The sequence below is a fragment of the Lissotriton helveticus genome, chromosome 1_1 (genome assembly GCF_964261635.1).
Source record: "Lissotriton helveticus chromosome 1_1, aLisHel1.1, whole genome shotgun sequence".
Classification (NCBI taxonomy): domain Eukaryota; kingdom Metazoa; phylum Chordata; class Amphibia; order Caudata; family Salamandridae; genus Lissotriton; species Lissotriton helveticus.
This window is the reverse complement of record NC_136057.1, coordinates 217,892,162-217,918,192: the sequence shown is the minus strand read 5'-3', so window position 1 is coordinate 217,918,192 and position 26,031 is coordinate 217,892,162. Positions and strand designations below refer to the sequence as shown.

General features: G+C 37.2%; 18 non-coding genes across 18 annotated transcripts; all 18 read left to right on the top strand.

Moving 5' to 3' along the window:
* Positions 1-919: 919 nt before the first annotated feature.
* TRNAR-UCU (transfer RNA arginine (anticodon UCU)) lies at positions 920-1,010 on the top strand. The gene is given in 2 exon segments: positions 920-956; positions 975-1,010. It is a non-coding gene; the product is annotated as a tRNA-Arg (tRNA).
* A 1,920-nt stretch (positions 1,011-2,930) lies between these two features.
* Positions 2,931-3,021, top strand: TRNAR-UCU (transfer RNA arginine (anticodon UCU)). Its single transcript is given in 2 exon segments — positions 2,931-2,967; positions 2,986-3,021. It is a non-coding gene; the product is annotated as a tRNA-Arg (tRNA).
* Positions 3,022-6,950: 3,929 nt separating this feature from the next.
* On the top strand, positions 6,951-7,041 carry TRNAR-UCU (transfer RNA arginine (anticodon UCU)). Its single transcript is given in 2 exon segments — positions 6,951-6,987; positions 7,006-7,041. It is a non-coding gene; the product is annotated as a tRNA-Arg (tRNA).
* A 1,918-nt stretch (positions 7,042-8,959) lies between these two features.
* TRNAR-UCU (transfer RNA arginine (anticodon UCU)) lies at positions 8,960-9,050 on the top strand. The gene is given in 2 exon segments: positions 8,960-8,996; positions 9,015-9,050. It is a non-coding gene; the product is annotated as a tRNA-Arg (tRNA).
* Positions 9,051-10,567: 1,517 nt separating this feature from the next.
* Positions 10,568-10,640, top strand: TRNAK-UUU (transfer RNA lysine (anticodon UUU)). Its single transcript has one exon. It is a non-coding gene; the product is annotated as a tRNA-Lys (tRNA).
* Positions 10,641-10,967: 327 nt separating this feature from the next.
* Positions 10,968-11,058, top strand: TRNAR-UCU (transfer RNA arginine (anticodon UCU)). The gene is given in 2 exon segments: positions 10,968-11,004; positions 11,023-11,058. It is a non-coding gene; the product is annotated as a tRNA-Arg (tRNA).
* A 1,918-nt stretch (positions 11,059-12,976) lies between these two features.
* TRNAR-UCU (transfer RNA arginine (anticodon UCU)) lies at positions 12,977-13,067 on the top strand. The gene is given in 2 exon segments: positions 12,977-13,013; positions 13,032-13,067. It is a non-coding gene; the product is annotated as a tRNA-Arg (tRNA).
* Positions 13,068-14,985: 1,918 nt separating this feature from the next.
* On the top strand, positions 14,986-15,076 carry TRNAR-UCU (transfer RNA arginine (anticodon UCU)). The gene is given in 2 exon segments: positions 14,986-15,022; positions 15,041-15,076. It is a non-coding gene; the product is annotated as a tRNA-Arg (tRNA).
* Positions 15,077-16,593: 1,517 nt separating this feature from the next.
* TRNAK-UUU (transfer RNA lysine (anticodon UUU)) lies at positions 16,594-16,666 on the top strand. Its single transcript has one exon. It is a non-coding gene; the product is annotated as a tRNA-Lys (tRNA).
* A 327-nt stretch (positions 16,667-16,993) lies between these two features.
* TRNAR-UCU (transfer RNA arginine (anticodon UCU)) lies at positions 16,994-17,084 on the top strand. The gene is given in 2 exon segments: positions 16,994-17,030; positions 17,049-17,084. It is a non-coding gene; the product is annotated as a tRNA-Arg (tRNA).
* Positions 17,085-18,602: 1,518 nt separating this feature from the next.
* Positions 18,603-18,675, top strand: TRNAK-UUU (transfer RNA lysine (anticodon UUU)). The gene has a single exon. It is a non-coding gene; the product is annotated as a tRNA-Lys (tRNA).
* Positions 18,676-19,002: 327 nt separating this feature from the next.
* On the top strand, positions 19,003-19,093 carry TRNAR-UCU (transfer RNA arginine (anticodon UCU)). The gene is given in 2 exon segments: positions 19,003-19,039; positions 19,058-19,093. It is a non-coding gene; the product is annotated as a tRNA-Arg (tRNA).
* A 1,518-nt stretch (positions 19,094-20,611) lies between these two features.
* Positions 20,612-20,684, top strand: TRNAK-UUU (transfer RNA lysine (anticodon UUU)). The gene has a single exon. It is a non-coding gene; the product is annotated as a tRNA-Lys (tRNA).
* A 327-nt stretch (positions 20,685-21,011) lies between these two features.
* Positions 21,012-21,102, top strand: TRNAR-UCU (transfer RNA arginine (anticodon UCU)). The gene is given in 2 exon segments: positions 21,012-21,048; positions 21,067-21,102. It is a non-coding gene; the product is annotated as a tRNA-Arg (tRNA).
* Positions 21,103-22,620: 1,518 nt separating this feature from the next.
* TRNAK-UUU (transfer RNA lysine (anticodon UUU)) lies at positions 22,621-22,693 on the top strand. The gene has a single exon. It is a non-coding gene; the product is annotated as a tRNA-Lys (tRNA).
* A 327-nt stretch (positions 22,694-23,020) lies between these two features.
* On the top strand, positions 23,021-23,111 carry TRNAR-UCU (transfer RNA arginine (anticodon UCU)). The gene is given in 2 exon segments: positions 23,021-23,057; positions 23,076-23,111. It is a non-coding gene; the product is annotated as a tRNA-Arg (tRNA).
* Positions 23,112-24,629: 1,518 nt separating this feature from the next.
* Positions 24,630-24,702, top strand: TRNAK-UUU (transfer RNA lysine (anticodon UUU)). Its single transcript has one exon. It is a non-coding gene; the product is annotated as a tRNA-Lys (tRNA).
* A 327-nt stretch (positions 24,703-25,029) lies between these two features.
* Positions 25,030-25,120, top strand: TRNAR-UCU (transfer RNA arginine (anticodon UCU)). The gene is given in 2 exon segments: positions 25,030-25,066; positions 25,085-25,120. It is a non-coding gene; the product is annotated as a tRNA-Arg (tRNA).
* Positions 25,121-26,031: the final 911 nt, after the last annotated feature.

Below are 26,031 nucleotides of genomic sequence, written 5' to 3'. Positions count from 1 at the left end.
GCAGTGAAAGAAAGTCTACTTAAACAGAGACTGTTTGCTTTGAAAACATTGCATAATCTATGCCCAAGAGGAAATTCCCAAAGATACTGCTGAAAATGTATGTAATTTAGTAGGTAGTAATAGTATTTGGCACTTTATTGATTTCACAATGTCATTTTAGACACATGATTTCTAAGTCAGCCGAAAATGAGATAGTACAAATTTCAGGATTTAAAATGGATTACGTGTGCTGCTGAAATTTCAAATGCTTAACACCTTCAATGCTACTGGAGATTTTCCTCCTGTGCTGAATGATCTGTAAATCCATTGTTCATGACGAGCTCAGCTCGTCATAAGCACACGACAAGTGTACTGCACGACGAGCTGAGCTCGTCATGAGCATGGAAGGGGTTAAAACATCAATTTGTTATTAAACTCTACAAATTTGATTGCTAATATATGTAACCATATTAATACACAGAGTGTAGGTCAGTGTACGTCCACATTTGTTTAGCTGATTTTAAGACAGAGTATAGCAGAGCCTGGATAGCTCAGTCCGTAGAGCATCAGACTTTTAATCTGAGGGTCCAGGGTTCAAGTCCCTGTTTAGGCGGTTGCTTCCTTTAAAGAAAAATTACTCTAATTGGATGCTCTTTTTGTGTTCCCCTGCATGACGAATAAGATATTCCATTACTAAAATTGCAAAAACGTCTTTCATGGAGTTGTGAAATGCACATCTGCCTCATATATCATGTGCCATTTGACTAAACTTAAGTCGTACGTAGACTTACCTAAGGTATCATGTAACTTGAGACGGTGAATATAATTTCCCCAATTCAATATTCAAAATAAATCCATGGTTATAGTATCAAATGAACTTTATAAAGCTGATCAACATTATTTCATTTCAGAATATCTCTGCACCTAATCAGAGCGTATTGGCTCTGTGGCGCAATGGATAGCGCATTGGACTTCTAGGTGAATGTAAAAAAGATATTCAAAGGTTGTGGGTTCAAATCCCACCAGAGTCAGTTTTATCCCTATTTACTTCATAACTGTTTAAAAGAGTAATAAACAGTGCATGCATGCTTCTGCTTCACCAAAAAGGGCAGTGAAAGGAAGTCTATTTTAAATAGATACTATTCAAATTACGCAATCTTTGCAGAAGAGGAAATTGGCAGCTGTACTTATGAAAATGTAATTTACTCAGAAGTAAGTTTTTGGGCCCTTCCTTCATTTTACAATGTCAATAAAAACATATGACTTCTAAGTCAGCAAAAAAAATTAGATAGTAGCAATTTCAGGACTTACAATAAGGTTACATTTACTGAAGAGATTTCAAATGCTTGAAGTACCAATTCATTATTATATTCCGCGTATTCAGTACTTAATACCGGCAACCATCTTAAGAAACGTAGTGATAGTTGGGACACTTCCAAATGTTGATAAGGTCATTTTGTGGAGCAGCCTCTCCGAGCCTGGATAGCTCAGTCGGGAGAGCATCAGTCTTTTAATCTGAGGGCCCAGGGTTCAAGTCCCTGTTCAGGCGGCTTGGTTAAAGAAAAGGTATATCAATTGCATACTCTTTTCAGGATCCAATGAATGGGGAGTCCTATTAGAGATGTTTCAAAAAAGTCTTAATCAAGTCATTACATACCCATCTGTCTTCTACATTCTTTGACAAGGGTTAAGAAGACTTACCCAAACTGTATCATGTAGTTTGTTGATTATCTTTTAACCAATTCAATGTTCAAAATGTAAGGTAGTGTCCGATTAACTTGATAAAGTTGGTCAACAGCTGATAGGTCATCTTTTTATTTGTGAATCTCTGATCACCGTGTTGAATCAGGTCGGATCTCTAGTGCAATGGATAGCGGCTTGGAGTCCTAGACGAATGTAGCAAAAGCATTCAAAGGCTTTGTGTTCAAACACCAGCTGGGTCAATTTTATCCCTCCTCTTATTTTATAACGAATTGAAACAGTAACAAGCAATGCCTGCGTCTGCATCACCAGAAACATTTACCAAAATGGCAGTGAAAGAAAGTCTACTTAAACAGAGTGTGTTTGCTTTGAAAACACTGCATAATCTATGCCCAAGAGGAAGTTCCCAAAGAAACTGCTGAAAATGTATGTAATTTAGTAGGTAGTAATAGTATTTGGCACTTTATTGATTTCACAAGGTCATTTTAGACACATGATTTCTAAGTCAGCCGAAAATGAGATAGTACAAATTTCAGGATTTAAAATGGATTACGTGTGCTGCTGAAATTTCAAATGCTTAACACCTTCAATGCTACAGGAGATTTTCCTCCTGTGCTGAATGATCTGTAAATCCATTGTTCATGACGAGCTCAGCTCGTCATAAGCACACGACAAGTGTACTGCGCCACGAGCTGAGCTCGTCATGAGCATGGAAGGGGTTAAAACATCAATTTGTTATTAAACTCTACAAATTTGATTGCTAATATATGTAACCATATTAATACACAGAGTGTAGGTCAGTGTACGTCCACATTTGTTTAGCTGATTTTAAGACAGAGTATAGCAGAGCCTGGATAGCTCAGTCGGTAGAGCATCAGACTTTTAATCGGAGAGTCCAGGGTTCAAGTCCCTGTTCAGGCGGTTGCTTCCTTTAAAGAAAAATTACTCTAATTGGATGCTCTTTTTGTGTTCCCCTGCATGACGAAAATAAGATATTCCATTACTAAAATTGCAAAAACGTCTTTCATGGAGTTGTGAAATGCACATCTGCCTCATATATCATGTGCCATTTGACTAAACTTAAGTCGTACGTAGACTTACCTAAGGTATCATGTAACTTGAGACGGTGAATATAATTTCCCCAATTCAATATTCAAAATAAATCCATGGTTATAGTATCAAATGAACTTTATAAAGCTGATCAACATTATTTCATTTCAGAATATCTCTGCACCTCATCAGAGTGTATTGGCTCTGTGGCGCAATGGATAGCGCATTGGACTTCTAGGTGAATGTAAAAAAGATATTCAAAGGTTGTGGGTTCGAATCCCACCAGAGTCATTTTTATCACTATTTATTTCATAACTGTTTAAAAGAGTAATAAACAGTGCATGCATGCTTCTGCTTCACCAAAAAGGGCAGTGAAAGGAAGTCTATTTTAAATAGATACTATTCAAATTACGCAATCTTTGCAGAAGAGGAAATTGGCAGCTGTACTTATGAAAATGTAATTTACTCAGAAGTAAGATTTTGGGCCCTTCCTTAATTTTACAATGTCAATAAAAACATATGACTTCTAAGTCAGCAAAAAAAATGAGATAGTAGCAATTTCAGGACTTACAATAAGGTTAAATTTACTGAAGAGATTTCAAATGCTTGAAGTACCAATTCATTATTATATTCCGCGTATTCAGTACTTAATACCGGCAACCATCTTAAGAAACGTAGTGATAGTTGGGACACTTCCAAATGTTGATAAGGTCATTTTGTGGAGCGGCCTCTCCGAGCCTGGATAGCTCAGTCGGGAGAGCATCAGTCTTTTAATCTGAGGGCCCAGGGTTCAAGTCCCTGTTCAGGCGGCTTGGTTAAAGAAAAGGTATATCAATTGCATACTCTTTTCAGGATCCAATGAATGGGGAGTCCTATTCGAGATGTTTCAAAAAAGTCTTAATCAAGTCATTACATACCCATCTGTCTTCTACATTCTTTGACAAGGGTTAAGAAGACTTACCCAAACTGTATCATGTAGTTTGTTGATTATCTTTTACCCAATTCAATGTTCAAAATGTAAGGTAGTGTCCGATTAACTTGATAAAGTTGGTCAACAGCTGATAGGTCATCTTTTTATTTGTGAATCTCTGATCACCGTGTTGAATCAGGTCGGATCTCTAGTGCAATGGATAGCGGCTTGGAGTCCTAGACGAATGTAGCAAAAGCATTCAAAGGCTTTGTGTTCAAACACCAGCTGGGTCAATTTTATCCCTCCTCTTATTTTATAACTAATTGAAGCAGTAACAAGCAATGCCTGCGTCTGCATCACCAGAAACATTTACCAAAATGGCAGTGAAAGAAAGTCTACTTAAACAGAGACTGTTTGCTTTGAAAACATTGCATAATCTATGCCCAAGAGGAAGTTCCCAAAGAAACTGCTGAAAATGTATGTAATTTAGTAGGTAGTAATAGTATTTGGCACTTTATTGATTTCACAAGGTCATTTTAGACACATGATTTCTAAGTCAGCCGAAAATGAGATAGTACAAATTTCAGGATTTAAAATGGATTTCGTGTGCTGCTGAAATTTCAAATGCTTAACACCTTCAATGCTACAGGAGATTTTCCTCCTGTGCTGAATGATCTGTAAATCCATTGTTCATGACGAGCTCAGCTCGTCATAAGCACACGACAAGTGTACTGCACGACGAGCTGAGCTCGTCATGAGCATGGAAGGGGTTAAAACATCAATTTGTTATTAAACTCTACAAATTTGATTGCTAATATATGTAACCATATTAATACACAGAGTGTAGGTCAGTGTACGTCCACATTTGTTTAGCTGATTTTAAGACAGAGTATAGCAGAGCCTGGATAGCTCAGTCCGTAGAGCATCAGACTTTTAATCTGAGGGTCCAGGGTTCAAGTCCCTGTTTAGGCGGTTGCTTCCTTTAAAGAAAAATTACTCTAATTGGATGCTCTTTTTGTGTTCCCCTGCATGACGAATAAGATATTCCATTACTAAAATTGCAAAAACGTCTTTCATGGAGTTGTGAAATGCACATCTGCCTCATATATCATGTGCCATTTGACTAAACTTAAGTCGTACGTAGACTTACCTAAGGTATCATGTAACTTGAGACGGTGAATATAATTTCCCCAATTCAATATTCAAAATAAATCCATGGTTATAGTATCAAATGAACTTTATAAAGCTGATCAACATTATTTCATTTCAGAATATCTCTGCACCTAATCAGAGCGTATTGGCTCTGTGGCGCAATGGATAGCGCATTGGACTTCTAGGTGAATGTAAAAAAGATATTCAAAGGTTGTGGGTTCAAATCCCACCAAAGTCAGTTTTATCCCTATTTACTTCATAACTGTTTAAAAGAGTAATAAACAGTGCATGCATGCTTCTGCTTCACCAAAAAGGGCAGTGAAAGGAAGTCTATTTTAAATAGATACTATTCAAATTACGCAATCTTTGCAGAAGAGGAAATTGTCAGCTGTACTTATGAAAATGTAATTTACTCAGAAGTAAGTTTTTGGGCCCTTCCTTCATTTTACAATGTCAATAAAAACATATGACTTCTAAGTCAGCAAAAAAAATTAGATAGTAGCAATTTCAGGACTTACAATAAGGTTACATTTACTGAAGAGATTTCAAATGCTTGAAGTACCAATTCATTATTATATTCCGCGTATTCAGTACTTAATACCGGCAACCATCTTAAGAAACGTAGTGATAGTTGGGACACTTCCAAATGTTGATAAGGTCATTTTGTGGAGCGGCCTCTCCGAGCCTGGATAGCTCAGTCGGGAGAGCATCAGTCTTTTAATCTGAGGGCCCAGGGTTCAAGTCCCTGTTCAGGCGGCTTGGTTAAAGAAAAGGTATATCAATTGCATACTCTTTTCAGGATCCAATGAATGGGGAGTCCTATTAGAGATGTTTCAAAAAAGTCTTAATCAAGTCATTACATACCCATCTGTCTTCTACATTCTTTGACAAGGGTTAAGAAGACTTACCCAAACTGTATCATGTAGTTTGTTGATTATCTTTTAACCAATTCAATGTTCAAAATGTAAGGTAGTGTCCGATTAACTTGATAAAGTTGGTCAACAGCTGATAGGTCATCTTTTTATTTGTGAATCTCTGATCACCGTGTTGAATCAGGTCGGATCTCTAGTGCAATGGATAGCGGCTTGGAGTCCTAGACGAATGTAGCAAAAGCATTCAAAGGCTTTGTGTTCAAACACCAGCTGGGTCAATTTTATCCCTCCTCTTATTTTATAACTAATTGAAACAGTAACAAGCAATGCCTGCGTCTGCATCACCAGAAACATTTACCAAAATGGCAGTGAAAGAAAGTCTACTTAAACAGAGTGTGTTTGCTTTGAAAACACTGCATAATCTATGCCCAAGAGGAAGTTCCCAAAGAAACTGCTGAAAATGTATGTAATTTAGTAGGTAGTAATAGTATTTGGCACTTTATTGATTTCACAAGGTCATTTTAGACACATGATTTCTAAGTCAGCCGAAAATGAGATAGTACAAATTTCAGGATTTAAAATGGATTACGTGTGCTGCTGAAATTTCAAATGCTTAACACCTTCAATGCTACAGGAGATTTTCCTCCTGTGCTGAATGATCTGTAAATCCATTGTTCATGACGAGCTCAGCTCGTCATAAGCACACGACAAGTGTACTGCACCACGAGCTGAGCTCGTCATGAGCATGGAAGGGGTTAAAACATCAATTTGTTATTAAACTCTACAAATTTGATTGCTAATATATGTAACCATATTAATACACAGAGTGTAGGTCAGTGTACGTCCACATTTGTTTAGCTGATTTTAAGACAGAGTATAGCAGAGCCTGGATAGCTCAGTCGGTAGAGCATCAGACTTTTAATCTGAGAGTCCAGGGTTCAAGTCCCTGTTCAGGCGGTTGCTTCCTTTAAAGAAAAATTACTCTAATTGGATGCTCTTTTTGTGTTCCCCTGCATGACGAAAATAAGATATTCCATTACTAAAATTGCAAAAACGTCTTTCATGGAGTTGTGAAATGCACATCTGCCTCATATATCATGTGCCATTTGACTAAACTTAAGTCGTACGTAGACTTACCTAAGGTATCATGTAACTTGAGACGGTGAATATAATTTCCCCAATTCAATATTCAAAATAAATCCATGGTTATAGTATCAAATGAACTTTATAAAGCTGATCAACATTATTTCATTTCAGAATATCTCTGCACCTAATCAGAGCGTATTGGCTCTGTGGCGCAATGGATAGCGCATTGGACTTCTAGGTGAATGTAAAAAAGATATTCAAAGGTTGTGGGTTCAAATCCCACCAGAGTCAGTTTTATCCCTATTTACTTCATAACTGTTTAAAAGAGTAATAAACAGTGCATGCATGCTTCTGCTTCACCAAAAAGGGCAGTGAAAGGAAGTCTATTTTAAATAGATACTATTCAAATTACGCAATCTTTGCAGAAGAGGAAATTGTCAGCTGTACTTATGAAAATGTAATTTACTCAGAAGTAAGTTTTTGGGCCCTTCCTTCATTTTACAATGTCAATAAAAACATATGACTTCTAAGTCAGCAAAAAAAATTAGATAGTAGCAATTTCAGGACTTACAATAAGGTTACATTTACTGAAGAGATTTCAAATGCTTGAAGTACCAATTCATTATTATATTCCGCGTATTCAGTACTTAATACCGGCAACCATCTTAAGAAACGTAGTGATAGTTGGGACACTTCCAAATGTTGATAAGGTCATTTTGTGGAGCGGCCTCTCCGAGCCTGGATAGCTCAGTCGGGAGAGCATCAGTCTTTTAATCTGAGGGCCCAGGGTTCAAGTCCCTGTTCAGGCGGCTTGGTTAAAGAAAAGGTATATCAATTGCATACTCTTTTCAGGATCCAATGAATGGGGAGTCCTATTAGAGATGTTTCAAAAAAGTCTTAATCAAGTCATTACATACCCATCTGTCTTCTACATTCTTTGACAAGGGTTAAGAAGACTTACCCAAACTGTATCATGTAGTTTGTTGATTATCTTTTAACCAATTCAATGTTCAAAATGTAAGGTAGTGTCCGATTAACTTGATAAAGTTGGTCAACAGCTGATAGGTCATCTTTTTATTTGTGAATCTCTGATCACCGTGTTGAATCAGGTCGGATCTCTAGTGCAATGGATAGCGGCTTGGAGTCCTAGACGAATGTAGCAAAAGCATTCAAAGGCTTTGTGTTCAAACACCAGCTGGGTCAATTTTATCCCTCCTCTTATTTTATAACTAATTGAAACAGTAACAAGCAATGCCTGCGTCTGCATCACCAGAAACATTTACCAAAATGGCAGTGAAAGAAAGTCTACTTAAACAGAGTGTGTTTGCTTTGAAAACATTGCATAATCTATGCCCAAGAGGAAGTTCCCAAAGAAACTGCTGAAAATGTATGTAATTTAGTAGGTAGTAATAGTATTTGGCACTTTATTGATTTCACAAGGTCATTTTAGACACATGATTTCTAAGTCAGCCGAAAATGAGATAGTACAAATTTCAGGATTTAAAATGGATTACGTGTGCTGCTGAAATTTCAAATGCTTAACACCTTCAATGCTACAGGAGATTTTCCTCCTGTGCTGAATGATCTGTAAATCCATTGTTCATGACGAGCTCAGCTCGTCATAAGCACACGACAAGTGTACTGCACGACGAGCTGAGCTCGTCATGAGCATGGAAGGGGTTAAAACATCAATTTGTTATTAAACTCTACAAATTTGATTGCTAATATATGTAACCATATTAATACACAGAGTGTAGGTCAGTGTACGTCCACATTTGTTTAGCTGATTTTAAGACAGAGTATAGCAGAGCCTGGATAGCTCAGTCGGTAGAGCATCAGACTTTTAATCTGAGAGTCCAGGGTTCAAGTCCCTGTTCAGGCGGTTGCTTCCTTTAAAGAAAAATTACTCTAATTGGATGCTCTTTTTGTGTTCCCCTGCATGACGAATAAGATATTCCATTACTAAAATTGCAAAAACGTCTTTCATGGAGTTGTGAAATGCACATCTGCCTCATATATCATGTGCCATTTGACTAAACTTAAGTCGTACGTAGACTTACCTAAGGTATCATGTAACTTGAGACGGTGAATATAATTTCCCCAATTCAATATTCAAAATAAATCCATGGTTATAGTATCAAATGAACTTTATAAAGCTGATCAACATTATTTCATTTCAGAATATCTCTGCACCTCATCAGAGTGTATTGGCTCTGTGGCGCAATGGATAGCGCATTGGACTTCTAGGTGAATGTAAAAAAGATATTCAAAGGTTGTGGGTTCGAATCCCACCAGAGTCATTTTTATCACTATTTATTTCATAACTGTTTAAAAGAGTAATAAACAGTGCATGCATGCTTCTGCTTCACCAAAAAGGGCAGTGAAAGGAAGTCTATTTTAAATAGATACTATTCAAGTTACGCAATCTTTGCAGAAGAGGAAATTGGCAGCTGTACTTATGAAAATGTAATTTACTCAGAAGTAAGATTTTGGGCCCTTCCTTAATTTTACAATGTCAATAAAAACATATGAATTCTAAGTCAGCAAAAAAAATGAGATAGTAGCAATTTCAGGACTTACAATAAGGTTAAATTTACTGAAGAGATTTCAAATGCTTGAAGTACCAATTCATTATTATATTCCGCGTATTCAGTACTTAATACCGGCAACCATCTTAAGAAACGTAGTGATAGTTGGGACACTTCCAAATGTTGATAAGGTCATTTTGTGGAGCGCCCTCTCCGAGCCTGGATAGCTCAGTCGGGAGAGCATCAGACTTTTAATCTGAGGGCCCAGGGTTCAAGTCCCTGTTCAGGCGGCTTGGTTAAAAAAAGGTATATCAATTGCATACTCTTTTCAGGATCCAATGAATGGGGAGTCCTATTAGAGATGTTTCAAAAAAGTCTTAATCAAGTCATTACATACCCATCTGTCTTCTACATTCTTTGACAAGGGTTAAGAAGACTTACCCAAACTGTATCATGTAGTTTGTTGATTATCTTTTACCCAATTCAATGTTCAAAATGTAAGGTAGTGTCCGATTAACTTGATAAAGTTGGTCAACAGCTGATAGGTCATCTTTTTATTTGTGAATCTCTGATCACCGTGTTGAATCAGGTCGGATCTCTAGTGCAATGGATAGCGGCTTGGAGTCCTAGACGAATGTAGCAAAAGCATTCAAAGGCTTTGTGTTCAAACACCAGCTGGGTCAATTTTATCCCTCCTCTTATTTTATAACTAATTGAAACAGTAACAAGCAATGCCTGCGTCTGCATCACCAGAAACATTTACCAAAATGGCAGTGAAAGAAAGTCTACTTAAACAGAGACTGTTTGCTTTGAAAACATTGCATAATCTATGCCCAAGAGGAAATTCCCAAAGATACTGCTGAAAATGTATGTAATGTAGTAGGTAGTAATAGTATTTGGCACTTTATTGATTTCACAATGTCATTTTAGACACATGATTTCTAAGTCAGCCGAAAATGAGATAGTACAAATTTCAGGATTTAAAATGGATTACGTGTGCTGCTGAAATTTCAAATGCTTAACACCTTCAATGCTACAGGAGATTTTCCTCCTGTGCTGAATGATCTGTAAATCCATTGTTCATGACGAGCTCAGCTCGTCATAAGCACACGACAAGTGTACTGCACGAAGAGCTGAGCTCGTCATGAGCATGGAAGGGGTTAAAACATCAATTTGTTATTAAACTCTACAAATTTGATTGCTAATATATGTAACCATATTAATACATAGAGTGTAGGTCAGTGTACGTCCACATTTGTTTAGCTGATTTTAAGACAGAGTATAGCAGAGCCTGGATAGCTCAGTCGGTAGAGCATCAGACTTTTAATCTGAGGGTCCAGGGTTCAAGTCCCTGTTCAGGCGGTTGCTTCCTTTAAAGAAAAATTACTCTAATTGGATGCTCTTTTTGTGTTCCCCTGCATGACGAATAAGATATTCCATTACTAAAATTGCAAAAACGTCTTTCATGGAGTTGTGAAATGCACATCTGCCTCATATATCATGTGCCATTTGACTAAACTTAAGTCGTACGTAGACTTACCTAAGGTATCATGTAACTTGAGACGGTGAATATAATTTCCCCAATTCAATATTCAAAATAAATCCATGGTTATAGTATCAAATGAACTTTATAAAGCTGATCAACATTATTTCATTTCAGAATATCTCTGCACCTAATTAGAGCGTATTGGCTCTGTGGCGCAATGGATAGCGCATTGGACTTCTAGGTGAATGTAAAAAAGATATTCAAAGGTTGTGGGTTCGAATCCCACCAGAGTCAGTTTTATCCCTATTTATTTCATAACTGTTTAAAAGAGTAATAAACAGTGCATGCATGCTTCTGCTTCACCAAAAAGGGCAGTGAAAGGAAGTCTATTTTAAATAGATACTATTCAAATTACGCAATCTTTGCAGAAGAGGAAATTGGCAGCTGTACTTATGAAAATGTAATTTACTCAGAAGTAAGATTTTGGGCCCTTCCTTAATTTTACAATGTCAATAAAAACATATGACTTCTAAGTCAGCAAAAAAAATGAGATAGTAGCAATTTCAGGACTTACAATAAGGTTAAATTTACTGAAGAGATTTAAAATGCTTGAAGTACCAATTCATTATTATATTCCGCGTATTCAGTACTTAATACCGGCAACCATCTTAAGAAACGTAGTGATAGTTGGGACACTTCCAAATGTTGATAAGGTCATTTTGTGGAGCGGCCTCTCCGAGCCTGGATAGCTCAGTCGGGAGAGCATCAGTCTTTTAATCTGAGGGCCCAGGGTTCAAGTCCCTGTTCAGGCGGCTTGGTTAAAGAAAAGGTATATCAATTGCATACTCTTTTCAGGATCCAATGAATGGGGAGTCCTATTCGAGATGTTTCAAAAAAGTCTTAATCAAGTCATTACATACCCATCTGTCTTCTACATTCTTTGACAAGGGTTAAGAAGACTTACCCAAACTGTATCATGTAGTTTGTTGATTATCTTTTACCCAATTCAATGTTCAAAATGTAAGGTAGTGTCCGATTAACTTGATAAAGTTGGTCAACAGCTGATAGGTCATCTTTTTATTTGTGAATCTCTGATCACCGTGTTGAATCAGGTCGGATCTCTAGTGCAATGGATAGCGGCTTGGAGTCCTAGACGAATGTAGCAAAAGCATTCAAAGGCTTTGTGTTCAAACACCAGCTGGGTCAATTTTATCCCTCCTCTTATTTTATAACTAATTGAAGCAGTAACAAGCAATGCCTGCGTCTGCATCACCAGAAACATTTACCAAAATGGCAGTGAAAGAAAGTCTACTTAAACAGAGACTGTTTGCTTTGAAAACATTGCATAATCTATGCCCAAGAGGAAGTTCCCAAAGAAACTGCTGAAAATGTATGTAATTTAGTAGGTAGTAATAGTATTTGGCACTTTATTGATTTCACAAGGTCATTTTAGACACATGATTTCTAAGTCAGCCGAAAATGAGATAGTCCAAATTTCAGGATTTAAAATGGATTACGTGTGCTGCTGAAATTTCAAATGCTTAACACCTTCAATGCTACAGGAGATTTTCCTCCTGTGCTGAATGATCTGTAAATCCATTGTTCATGACGAGCTCAGCTCGTCATAAGCACACGACAAGTGTACTGCACGACGAGCTGAGCTCGTCATGAGCATGGAAGGGGTTAAAACATCAATTTGTTATTAAACTCTACAAATTTGATTGCTAATATATGTAACCATATTAATACACAGAGTGTAGGTCAGTGTACGTCCACATTTGTTCAGCTGATTTTAAGACAGAGTATAGCAGAGCCTGGATAGCTCAGTCCGTAGAGCTTCAGACTTTTAATCTGAGGGTCCAGGGTTCAAGTCCCTGTTTAGGCGGTTGCTTCCTTTAAAGAAAAATTACTCTAATTGGATGCTCTTTTTGTGTTCCCCTGCATGACGAATAAGATATTCCATTACTAAAATTGCAAAAACGTCTTTCATGGAGTTGTGAAATGCACATCTGCCTCATATATCATGTGCCATTTGACTAAACTTAAGTCGTACGTAGACTTACCTAAGGTATCATGTAACTTGAGACGGTGAATATAATTTCCCCAATTCAATATTCAAAATAAATCCATGGTTATAGTATCAAATGAACTTTATAAAGCTGATCAACATTATTTCATTTCAGAATATCTCTGCACCTAATCAGAGCGTATTGGCTCTGTGGCGCAATGGATAGCGCATTGGACTTCTAGGTGAATGTAAAAAAGATATTCAAAGGTTGTGGGTTCAAATCCCACCAGAGTCAGTTTTATCCCTATTTACTTCATAACTGTTTAAAAGAGTAATAAACAGTGCATGCATGCTTCTGCTTCACCAAAAAGGGCAGTGAAAGGAAGTCTATTTTAAATAGATACTATTCAAATTACGCAATCTTTGCAGAAGAGGAAATTGTCAGCTGTACTTATGAAAATGTAATTTACTCAGAAGTAAGTTTTTGGGCCCTTCCTTCATTTTACAATGTCAATAAAAACATATGACTTCTAAGTCAGCAAAAAAAATTAGATAGTAGCAATTTCAGGACTTACAATAAGGTTACATTTACTGAAGAGATTTCAAATGCTTGAAGTACCAATTCATTATTATATTCCGCGTATTCAGTACTTAATACCGGCAACCATCTTAAGAAACGTAGTGATAGTTGGGACACTTCCAAATGTTGATAAGGTCATTTTGTGGAGCGGCCTCTCCGAGCCTGGATAGCTCAGTCGGGAGAGCATCAGTCTTTTAATCTGAGGGCCCAGGGTTCAAGTCCCTGTTCAGGCGGCTTGGTTAAAGAAAAGGTATATCAATTGCATACTCTTTTCAGGATCCAATGAATGGGGAGTCCTATTAGAGATGTTTCAAAAAAGTCTTAATCAAGTCATTACATACCCATCTGTCTTCTACATTCTTTGACAAGGGTTAAGAAGACTTACCCAAACTGTATCATGTAGTTTGTTGATTATCTTTTAACCAATTCAATGTTCAAAATGTAAGGTAGTGTCCGATTAACTTGATAAAGTTGGTCAACAGCTGATAGGTCATCTTTTTATTTGTGAATCTCTGATCACCGTGTTGAATCAGGTCGGATCTCTAGTGCAATGGATAGCGGCTTGGAGTCCTAGACGAATGTAGCAAAAGCATTCAAAGGCTTTGTGTTCAAACACCAGCTGGGTCAATTTTATCCTTCCTCTTATTTTATAACTAATTGAAACAGTAACAAGCAATGCCTGCGTCTGCATCACCAGAAACATTTACCAAAATGGCAGTGAAAGAAAGTCTACTTAAACAGAGTGTGTTTGCTTTGAAAACACTGCATAATCTATGCCCAAGAGGAAGTTCCCAAAGAAACTGCTGAAAATGTATGTAATTTAGTAGGTAGTAATAGTATTTGGCACTTTATTGATTTCACAAGGTCATTTTAGACACATGATTTCTAAGTCAGCCGAAAATGAGATAGTACAAATTTCAGGATTTAAAATGGATTACGTGTGCTGCTGAAATTTCAAATGCTTAACACCTTCAATGCTACAGGAGATTTTCCTCCTGTGCTGAATGATCTGTAAATCCATTGTTCATGACGAGCTCAGCTCGTCATAAGCACACGACAAGTGTACTGCACGACGAGCTGAGCTCGTCATGAGCATGGAAGGGGTTAAAACATCAATTTGTTATTAAACTCTACAAATTTGATTGCTAATATATGTAACCATATTAATACACAGAGTGTAGGTCAGTGTACGTCCACATTTGTTTAGCTGATTTTAAGACAGAGTATAGCAGAGCCTGGATAGCTCAGTCGGTAGAGCATCAGACTTTTAATCTGAGAGTCCAGGGTTCAAGTCCCTGTTCAGGCGGTTGCTTCCTTTAAAGAAAAATTACTCTAATTGGATGCTCTTTTTGTGTTCCCCTGCATGACGAATAAGATATTCCATTACTAAAATTGCAAAAACGTCTTTCATGGAGTTGTGAAATGCACATCTGCCTCATATATCATGTGCCATTTGACTAAACTTAAGTCGTACGTAGACTTAACTAAGGTATCATGTAACTTGAGACGGTGAATATAATTTCCCCAATTCAATATTCAAAATAAATCCATGGTTATAGTATCAAATGAACTTTATAAAGCTGATCAACATTATTTCATTTCAGAATATCTCTGCACCTCATCAGAGTGTATTGGCTCTGTGGCGCAATGGATAGCGCATTGGACTTCTAGGTGAATGTAAAAAAGATATTCAAAGGTTGTGGGTTCGAATCCCACCAGAGTCATTTTTATCACTATTTATTTCATAACTGTTTAAAAGAGTAATAAACAGTGCATGCATGCTTCTGCTTCACCAAAAAGGGCAGTGAAAGGAAGTCTATTTAAAATAGATACTATTCAAGTTACGCAATCTTTGCAGAAGAGGAAATTGGCAGCTGTACTTATGAAAATGTAATTTACTCAGAAGTAAGATTTTGGGCCCTTCCTTAATTTTACAATGTCAATAAAAACATATGAATTCTAAGTCAGCAAAAAAAATGAGATAGTAGCAATTTCAGGACTTACAATAAGGTTAAATTTACTGAAGAGATTTCAAATGCTTGAAGTACCAATTCATTATTATATTCCGCGTATTCAGTACTTAATACCGGCAACCATCTTAAGAAACGTAGTGATAGTTGGGACACTTCCAAATGTTGATAAGGTCATTTTGTGGAGCGCCCTCTCCGAGCCTGGATAGCTCAGTCGGGAGAGCATCAGACTTTTAATCTGAGGGCCCAGGGTTCAAGTCCCTGTTCAGGCGGCTTGGTTAAAAAAAGGTATATCAATTGCATACTCTTTTCAGGATCCAATGAATGGGGAGTCCTATTAGAGATGTTTCAAAAAAGTCTTAATCAAGTCATTACATACCCATCTGTCTTCTACATTCTTTGACAAGGGTTAAGAAGACTTACCCAAACTGTATCATGTAGTTTGTTGATTATCTTTTATCCAATTCAATGTTCAAAATGTAAGGTAGTGTCCGATTAACTTGATAAAGTTGGTCAACAGCTGATAGGTCATCTTTTTATTTGTGAATCTCTGATCACCGTGTTGAATCAGGTCGGATCTCTAGTGCAATGGATAGCGGCTTGGAGTCCTAGACGAATGTAGCAAAAGCATTCAAAGGCTTTGTGTTCAAACACCAGCTGGGTCAATTTTATCCCTCCTCTTATTTTATAACTAATTGAAACAGTAACAAGCAATGCCTACGTCTGCATCACCAGAAACATTTACCAAAATGGCAGTGAAAGAAAGTCTACTTAAACAGAGACTGTTTGCTTTGAAAACATTGCATAATCTATGCCCAAGAGGAAGTTCCCAAAGAAACTGCTGAAAATGTATGTAATTTAGTAGGTAGTAATAGTATTTGGCACTTTATTGATTTCACAATGTCATTTTAGACACATGATTTCTAAGTCAGCCGAAAATGAGATAGTCCAAATTTCAGGATTTAAAATGGATTACGTGTGCTGCTGAAATTTCAAATGCTTAACACCTTCAATGCTACAGGAGATTTTCCTCCTGTGCTGAATGATCTGTAAATCCATTGTTCATGACGAGCTCAGCTCGTCATAAGCACACGACAAGTGTACTGCACGAAGAGCTGAGCTCGTCATGAGCATGGAAGGGGTTAAAACATCAATTTGTTATTAAACTCTACAAATTTGATTGCTAATATATGTAACCATATTAATACATAGAGTGTAGGTCAGTGTACGTCCACATTTGTTTAGCTGATTTTAAGACAGAGTATAGCAGAGCCTGGATAGCTCAGTCGGTAGAGCATCAGACTTTTAATCTGAGGGTCCAGGGTTCAAGTCCCTGTTCAGGCGGTTGCTTCCTTTCAAGAAAAATTACTCTAATTGGATGCTCTTTTTGTGTTCCCCTGCATGACGAATAAGATATTCCATTACTAAAATTGCAAAAACGTCTTTCATGGAGTTGTGAAATGCACATCTGCCTCATATATCATGTGCCATTTGACTAAACTTAAGTCGTACGTAGACTTACCTAAGGTATCATGTAACTTGAGACGGTGAATATAATTTCCCCAATTCAATATTCAAAATAAATCCATGGTTATAGTATCAAATGAACTTTATAAAGCTGATCAACATTATTTCATTTCAGAATATCTCTGCACCTAATTAGAGCGTATTGGCTCTGTGGCGCAATGGATAGCGCATTGGACTTCTAGGTGAATGTAAAAAAGATATTCAAAGGTTGTGGGTTCGAATCCCACCAGAGTCAGTTTTATCCCTATTTATTTCATAACTGTTTAAAAGAGTAATAAACAGTGCATGCATGCTTCTGCTTCACCAAAAAGGGCAGTGAAAGGAAGTCTATTTTAAATAGATACTATTCAAATTACGCAATCTTTGCAGAAGAGGAAATTGGCAGCTGTACTTATGAAAATGTAATTTACTCAGAAGTAAGATTTTGGGCCCTTCCTTAATTTTACAATGTCAATAAAAACATATGACTTCTAAGTCAGCAAAAAAAATGAGATAGTAGCAATTTCAGGACTTACAATAAGGTTAAATTTACTGAAGAGATTTAAAATGCTTGAAGTACCAATTCATTATTATATTCCGCGTATTCAGTACTTAATACCGGCAACCATCTTAAGAAACGTAGTGATAGTTGGGACACTTCCAAATGTTGATAAGGTCATTTTGTGGAGCGGCCTCTCCGAGCCTGGATAGCTCAGTCGGGAGAGCATCAGTCTTTTAATCTGAGGGCCCAGGGTTCAAGTCCCTGTTCAGGCGGCTTGGTTAAAGAAAAGGTATATCAATTGCATACTCTTTTCAGGATCCAATGAATGGGGAGTCCTATTCGAGATGTTTCAAAAAAGTCTTAATCAAGTCATTACATACCCATCTGTCTTCTACATTCTTTGACAAGGGTTAAGAAGACTTACCCAAACTGTATCATGTAGTTTGTTGATTATCTTTTACCCAATTCAATGTTCAAAATGTAAGGTAGTGTCCGATTAACTTGATAAAGTTGGTCAACAGCTGATAGGTCATCTTTTTATTTGTGAATCTCTGATCACCGTGTTGAATCAGGTCGGATCTCTAGTGCAATGGATAGCGGCTTGGAGTCCTAGACGAATGTAGCAAAAGCATTCAAAGGCTTTGTGTTCAAACACCAGCTGGGTCAATTTTATCCCTCCTCTTATTTTATAACTAATTGAAGCAGTAACAAGCAATGCCTGCGTCTGCATCACCAGAAACATTTACCAAAATGGCAGTGAAAGAAAGTCTACTTAAACAGAGACTGTTTGCTTTGAAAACATTGCATAATCTATGCCCAAGAGGAAGTTCCCAAAGAAACTGCTGAAAATGTATGTAATTTAGTAGGTAGTAATAGTATTTGGCACTTTATTGATTTCACAAGGTCATTTTAGACACATGATTTCTAAGTCAGCCGAAAATGAGATAGTACAAATTTCAGGATTTAAAATGGATTACGTGTGCTGCTGAAATTTCAAATGCTTAACACCTTCAATGCTACAGGAGATTTTCCTCCTGTGCTGAATGATCTGTAAATCCATTGTTCATGACGAGCTCAGCTCGTCATAAGCACACGACAAGTGTACTGCACGAAGAGCTGAGCTCGTCATGAGCATGGAAGGGGTTAAAACATCAATTTGTTATTAAACTCTACAAATTTGATTGCTAATATATGTAACCATATTAATACATAGAGTGTAGGTCAGTGTACGTCCACATTTGTTTAGCTGATTTTAAGACAGAGTATAGCAGAGCCTGGATAGCTCAGTCGGTAGAGCATCAGACTTTTAATCTGAGGGTCCAGGGTTCAAGTCCCTGTTCAGGCGGTTGCTTCCTTTCAAGAAAAATTACTCTAATTGAATGCTCTTTTTGTGTTCCCCTGCATGACGAATAAGATATTCCATTACTAAAATTGCAAAAACGTCTTTCATGGAGTTGTGAAATGCACATCTGCCTCATATATCATGTGCCATTTGACTAAACTTAAGTCGTACGTAGACTTACCTAAGGTATCATGTAACTTGAGACGGTGAATATAATTTCCCCAATTCAATATTCAAAATAAATCCATGGTTATAGTATCAAATGAACTTTATAAAGCTGATCAACATTATTTCATTTCAGAATATCTCTGCACCTAATTAGAGCGTATTGGCTCTGTGGCGCAATGGATAGCGCATTGGACTTCTAGGTGAATGTAAAAAAGATATTCAAAGGTTGTGGGTTCGAATCCCACCAGAGTCAGTTTTATCCCTATTTATTTCATAACTGTTTAAAAGAGTAATAAACAGTGCATGCATGCTTCTGCTTCACCAAAAAGGGCAGTGAAAGGAAGTCTATTTTAAATAGATACTATTCAAATTACGCAATCTTTGCAGAAGAGGAAATTGGCAGCTGTACTTATGAAAATGTAATTTACTCAGAAGTAAGATTTTGGGCCCTTCCTTAATTTTACAATGTCAATAAAAACATATGACTTCTAAGTCAGCAAAAAAAATGAGATAGTAGCAATTTCAGGACTTACAATAAGGTTAAATTTACTGAAGAGATTTCAAATGCTTGAAGTACCAATTCATTATTATATTCCGCGAATTCAGTACTTAATACCGGCAACCATCTTAAGAAACGTAGTGATAGTTGGGACACTTCCAAATGTTGATAAGGTCATTTTGTGGAGCGGCCTCTCCGAGCCTGGATAGCTCAGTCGGGAGAGCATCAGTCTTTTAATCTGAGGGCCCAGGGTTCAAGTCCCTGTTCAGGCGGCTTGGTTAAAGAAAAGGTATATCAATTGCATACTCTTTTCAGGATCCAATGAATGGGGAGTCCTATTCGAGATGTTTCAAAAAAGTCTTAATCAAGTCATTACATACCCATCTGTCTTCTACATTCTTTGACAAGGGTTAAGAAGACTTACCCAAACTGTATCATGTAGTTTGTTGATTATCTTTTACCCAATTCAATGTTCAAAATGTAAGGTAGTGTCCGATTAACTTGATAAAGTTGGTCAACAGCTGATAGGTCATCTTTTTATTTGTGAATCTCTGATCACCGTGTTGAATCAGGTCGGATCTCTAGTGCAATGGATAGCGGCTTGGAGTCCTAGACGAATGTAGCAAAAGCATTCAAAGGCTTTGTGTTCAAACACCAGCTGGGTCAATTTTATCCCTCCTCTTATTTTATAACTAATTGAAGCAGTAACAAGCAATGCCTGCGTCTGCATCACCAGAAACATTTACCAAAATGGCAGTGAAAGAAAGTCTACTTAAACAGAGACTGTTTGCTTTGAAAACATTGCATAATCTATGCCCAAGAGGAAGTTCCCAAAGAAACTGCTGAAAATGTATGTAATTTAGTAGGTAGTAATAGTATTTGGCACTTTATTGATTTCACAAGGTCATTTTAGACACATGATTTCTAAGTCAGCCGAAAATGAGATAGTACAAATTTCAGGATTTAAAATGGATTACGTGTGCTGCTGAAATTTCAAATGCTTAACACCTTCAATGCTACAGGAGATTTTCCTCCTGTGCTGAATGATCTGTAAATCCATTGTTCATGACGAGCTCAGCTCGTCATAAGCACACGACAAGTGTACTGCACGAAGAGCTGAGCTCGTCATGAGCATGGAAGGGGTTAAAACATCAATTTGTTATTAAACTCTACAAATTTGATTGCTAATATATGTAACCATATTAATACATAGAGTGTAGGTCAGTGTACGTCCACATTTGTTTAGCTGATTTTAAGACAGAGTATAGCAGAGCCTGGATAGCTCAGTCGGTAGAGCATCAGACTTTTAATCTGAGGGTCCAGGGTTCAAGTCCCTGTTCAGGCGGTTGCTTCCTTTCAAGAAAAATTACTCTAATTGAATGCTCTTTTTGTGTTCCCCTGCATGACGAATAAGATATTCCATTACTAAAATTGCAAAAACGTCTTTCATGGAGTTGTGAAATGCACATCTGCCTCATATATCATGTGCCATTTGACTAAACTTAAGTCGTACGTAGACTTACCTAAGGTATCATGTAACTTGAGACGGTGAATATAATTTCCCCAATTCAATATTCAAAATAAATCCATGGTTATAGTATCAAATGAACTTTATAAAGCTGATCAACATTATTTCATTTCAGAATATCTCTGCACCTAATTAGAGCGTATTGGCTCTGTGGCGCAATGGATAGCGCATTGGACTTCTAGGTGAATGTAAAAAAGATATTCAAAGGTTGTGGGTTCGAATCCCACCAGAGTCAGTTTTATCCCTATTTATTTCATAACTGTTTAAAAGAGTAATAAACAGTGCATGCATGCTTCTGCTTCACCAAAAAGGGCAGTGAAAGGAAGTCTATTTTAAATAGATACTATTCAAATTACGCAATCTTTGCAGAAGAGGAAATTGGCAGCTGTACTTATGAAAATGTAATTTACTCAGAAGTAAGATTTTGGGCCCTTCCTTAATTTTACAATGTCAATAAAAACATATGACTTCTAAGTCAGCAAAAAAAATGAGATAGTAGCAATTTCAGGACTTACAATAAGGTTAAATTTACTGAAGAGATTTCAAATGCTTGAAGTACCAATTCATTATTATATTCCGCGTATTCAGTACTTAATACCGGCAACCATCTTAAGAAACGTAGTGATAGTTGGGACACTTCCAAATGTTGATAAGGTCATTTTGTGGAGCGGCCTCTCCGAGCCTGGATAGCTCAGTCGGGAGAGCATCAGTCTTTTAATCTGAGGGCCCAGGGTTCAAGTCCCTGTTCAGGCGGCTTGGTTAAAGAAAAGGTATATCAATTGCATACTCTTTTCAGGATCCAATGAATGGGGAGTCCTATTCGAGATGTTTCAAAAAAGTCTTAATCAAGTCATTACATACCCATCTGTCTTCTACATTCTTTGACAAGGGTTAAGAAGACTTACCCAAACTGTATCATGTAGTTTGTTGATTATCTTTTACCCAATTCAATGTTCAAAATGTAAGGTAGTGTCCGATTAACTTGATAAAGTTGGTCAACAGCTGATAGGTCATCTTTTTATTTGTGAATCTCTGATCACCGTGTTGAATCAGGTCGGATCTCTAGTGCAATGGATAGCGGCTTGGAGTCCTAGACGAATGTAGCAAAAGCATTCAAAGGCTTTGTGTTCAAACACCAGCTGGGTCAATTTTATCCCTCCTCTTATTTTATAACTAATTGAAACAGTAACAAGCAATGCCTGCGTCTGCATCACCAGAAACATTTACCAAAATGGCAGTGAAAGAAAGTCTACTTAAACAGAGACTGTTTGCTTTGAAAACATTGCATAATCTATGCCCAAGAGGAAATTCCCAAAGATACTGCTGAAAATGTATGTAATGTAGTAGGTAGTAATAGTATTTGGCACTTTATTGATTTCACAATGTCATTTTAGACACATGATTTCTAAGTCAGCCGAAAATGAGATAGTACAAATTTCAGGATTTAAAATGGATTACGTGTGCTGCTGAAATTTCAAATGCTTAACACCTTCAATGCTACAGGAGATTTTCCTCCTGTGCTGAATGATCTGTAAATCCATTGTTCATGACGAGCTCAGCTCGTCATAAGCACACGACAAGTGTACTGCACGAAGAGCTGAGCTCGTCATGAGCATGGAAGGGGTTAAAACATCAATTTGTTATTAAACTCTACAAATTTGATTGCTAATATATGTAACCATATTAATACATAGAGTGTAGGTCAGTGTACGTCCACATTTGTTTAGCTGATTTTAAGACAGAGTATAGCAGAGCCTGGATAGCTCAGTCGGTAGAGCATCAGACTTTTAATCTGAGGGTCCAGGGTTCAAGTCCCTGTTCAGGCGGTTGCTTCCTTTCAAGAAAAATTACTCTAATTGGATGCTCTTTTTGTGTTCCCCTGCATGACGAATAAGATATTCCATTACTAAAATTGCAAAAACGTCTTTCATGGAGTTGTGAAATGCACATCTGCCTCATATATCATGTGCCATTTGACTAAACTTAAGTCGTACGTAGACTTACCTAAGGTATCATGTAACTTGAGACGGTGAATATAATTTCCCCAATTCAATATTCAAAATAAATCCATGGTTATAGTATCAAATGAACTTTATAAAGCTGATCAACATTATTTCATTTCAGAATATCTCTGCACCTAATTAGAGCGTATTGGCTCTGTGGCGCAATGGATAGCGCATTGGACTTCTAGGTGAATGTAAAAAAGATATTCAAAGGTTGTGGGTTCGAATCCCACCAGAGTCAGTTTTATCCCTATTTATTTCATAACTGTTTAAAAGAGTAATAAACAGTGCATGCATGCTTCTGCTTCACCAAAAAGGGCAGTGAAAGGAAGTCTATTTTAAATAGATACTATTCAAATTACGCAATCTTTGCAGAAGAGGAAATTGGCAGCTGTACTTATGAAAATGTAATTTACTCAGAAGTAAGATTTTGGGCCCTTCCTTAATTTTACAATGTCAATAAAAACATATGACTTCTAAGTCAGCAAAAAAAATGAGATAGTAGCAATTTCAGGACTTACAATAAGGTTAAATTTACTGAAGAGATTTCAAATGCTTGAAGTACCAATTCATTATTATATTCCGCGTATTCAGTACTTAATACCGGCAACCATCTTAAGAAACGTAGTGATAGTTGGGACACTTCCAAATGTTGATAAGGTCATTTTGTGGAGCGGCCTCTCCGAGCCTGGATAGCTCAGTCGGGAGAGCATCAGTCTTTTAATCTGAGGGCCCAGGGTTCAAGTCCCTGTTCAGGCGGCTTGGTTAAAGAAAAGGTATATCAATTGCATACTCTTTTCAGGATCCAATGAATGGGGAGTCCTATTCGAGATGTTTCAAAAAAGTCTTAATCAAGTCATTACATACCCATCTGTCTTCTACATTCTTTGACAAGGGTTAAGAAGACTTACCCAAACTGTATCATGTAGTTTGTTGATTATCTTTTACCCAATTCAATGTTCAAAATGTAAGGTAGTGTCCGATTAACTTGATAAAGTTGGTCAACAGCTGATAGGTCATCTTTTTATTTGTGAATCTCTGATCACCGTGTTGAATCAGGTCGGATCTCTAGTGCAATGGATAGCGGCTTGGAGTCCTAGACGAATGTAGCAAAAGCATTCAAAGGCTTTGTGTTCAAACACCAGCTGGGTCAATTTTATCCCTCCTCTTATTTTATAACTAATTGAAGCAGTAACAAGCAATGCCTGCGTCTGCATCACCAGAAACATTTACCAAAATGGCAGTGAAAGAAAGTCTACTTAAACAGAGACTGTTTGCTTTGAAAACATTGCATAATCTATGCCCAAGAGGAAGTTCCCAAAGAAACTGCTGAAAATGTATGTAATTTAGTAGGTAGTAATAGTATTTGGCACTTTATTGATTTCACAATGTCATTTTAGACACATGATTTCTAAGTCAGCCGAAAATGAGATAGTACAAATTTCAGGATTTAAAATGGATTACGTGTGCTGCTGAAATTTCAAATGCTTAACACCTTCAATGCTACAGGAGATTTTCCTCCTGTGCTGAATGATCTGTAAATCCATTGTTCATGACGAGCTCAGCTCGTCATAAGCACACGACAAGTGTACTGCACGAAGAGCTGAGCTCGTCATGAGCATGGAAGGGGTTAAAACATCAATTTGTTATTAAACTCTACAAATTTGATTGCTAATATATGTAACCATATTAATACATAGAGTGTAGGTCAGTGTACGTCCACATTTGTTTAGCTGATTTTAAGACAGAGTATAGCAGAGCCTGGATAGCTCAGTCGGTAGAGCATCAGACTTTTAATCTGAGGGTCCAGGGTTCAAGTCCCTGTTCAGGCGGTTGCTTCCTTTCAAGAAAAATTACTCTAATTGGATGCTCTTTTTGTGTTCCCCTGCATGACGAATAAGATATTCCATTACTAAAATTGCAAAAACGTCTTTCATGGAGTTGTGAAATGCACATCTGCCTCATATATCATGTGCCATTTGACTAAACTTAAGTCGTACGTAGACTTACCTAAGGTATCATGTAACTTGAGACGGTGAATATAATTTCCCCAATTCAATATTCAAAATAAATCCATGGTTATAGTATCAAATGAACTTTATAAAGCTGATCAACATTATTTCATTTCAGAATATCTCTGCACCTAATTAGAGCGTATTGGCTCTGTGGCGCAATGGATAGCGCATTGGACTTCTAGGTGAATGTAAAAAAGATATTCAAAGGTTGTGGGTTCGAATCCCACCAGAGTCAGTTTTATCCCTATTTATTTCATAACTGTTTAAAAGAGTAATAAACAGTGCATGCATGCTTCTGCTTCACCAAAAAGGGCAGTGAAAGGAAGTCTATTTTAAATAGATACTATTCAAATTACGCAATCTTTGCAGAAGAGGAAATTGGCAGCTGTACTTATGAAAATGTAATTTACTCAGAAGTAAGATTTTGGGCCCTTCCTTAATTTTACAATGTCAATAAAAACATATGACTTCTAAGTCAGCAAAAAAAATGAGATAGTAGCAATTTCAGGACTTACAATAAGGTTAAATTTACTGAAGAGATTTCAAATGCTTGAAGTACCAATTCATTATTATATTCCGCGTATTCAGTACTTAATACCGGCAACCATCTTAAGAAACGTAGTGATAGTTGGGACACTTCCAAATGTTGATAAGGTCATTTTGTGGAGCGGCCTCTCCGAGCCTGGATAGCTCAGTCGGGAGAGCATCAGTCTTTTAATCTGAGGGCCCAGGGTTCAAGTCCCTGTTCAGGCGGCTTGGTTAAAGAAAAGGTATATCAATTGCATACTCTTTTCAGGATCCAATGAATGGGGAGTCCTATTCGAGATGTTTCAAAAAAGTCTTAATCAAGTCATTACATACCCATCTGTCTTCTACATTCTTTGACAAGGGTTAAGAAGACTTACCCAAACTGTATCATGTAGTTTGTTGATTATCTTTTACCCAATTCAATGTTCAAAATGTAAGGTAGTGTCCGATTAACTTGATAAAGTTGGTCAACAGCTGATAGGTCATCTTTTTATTTGTGAATCTCTGATCACCGTGTTGAATCAGGTCGGATCTCTAGTGCAATGGATAGCGGCTTGGAGTCCTAGACGAATGTAGCAAAAGCATTCAAAGGCTTTGTGTTCAAACACCAGCTGGGTC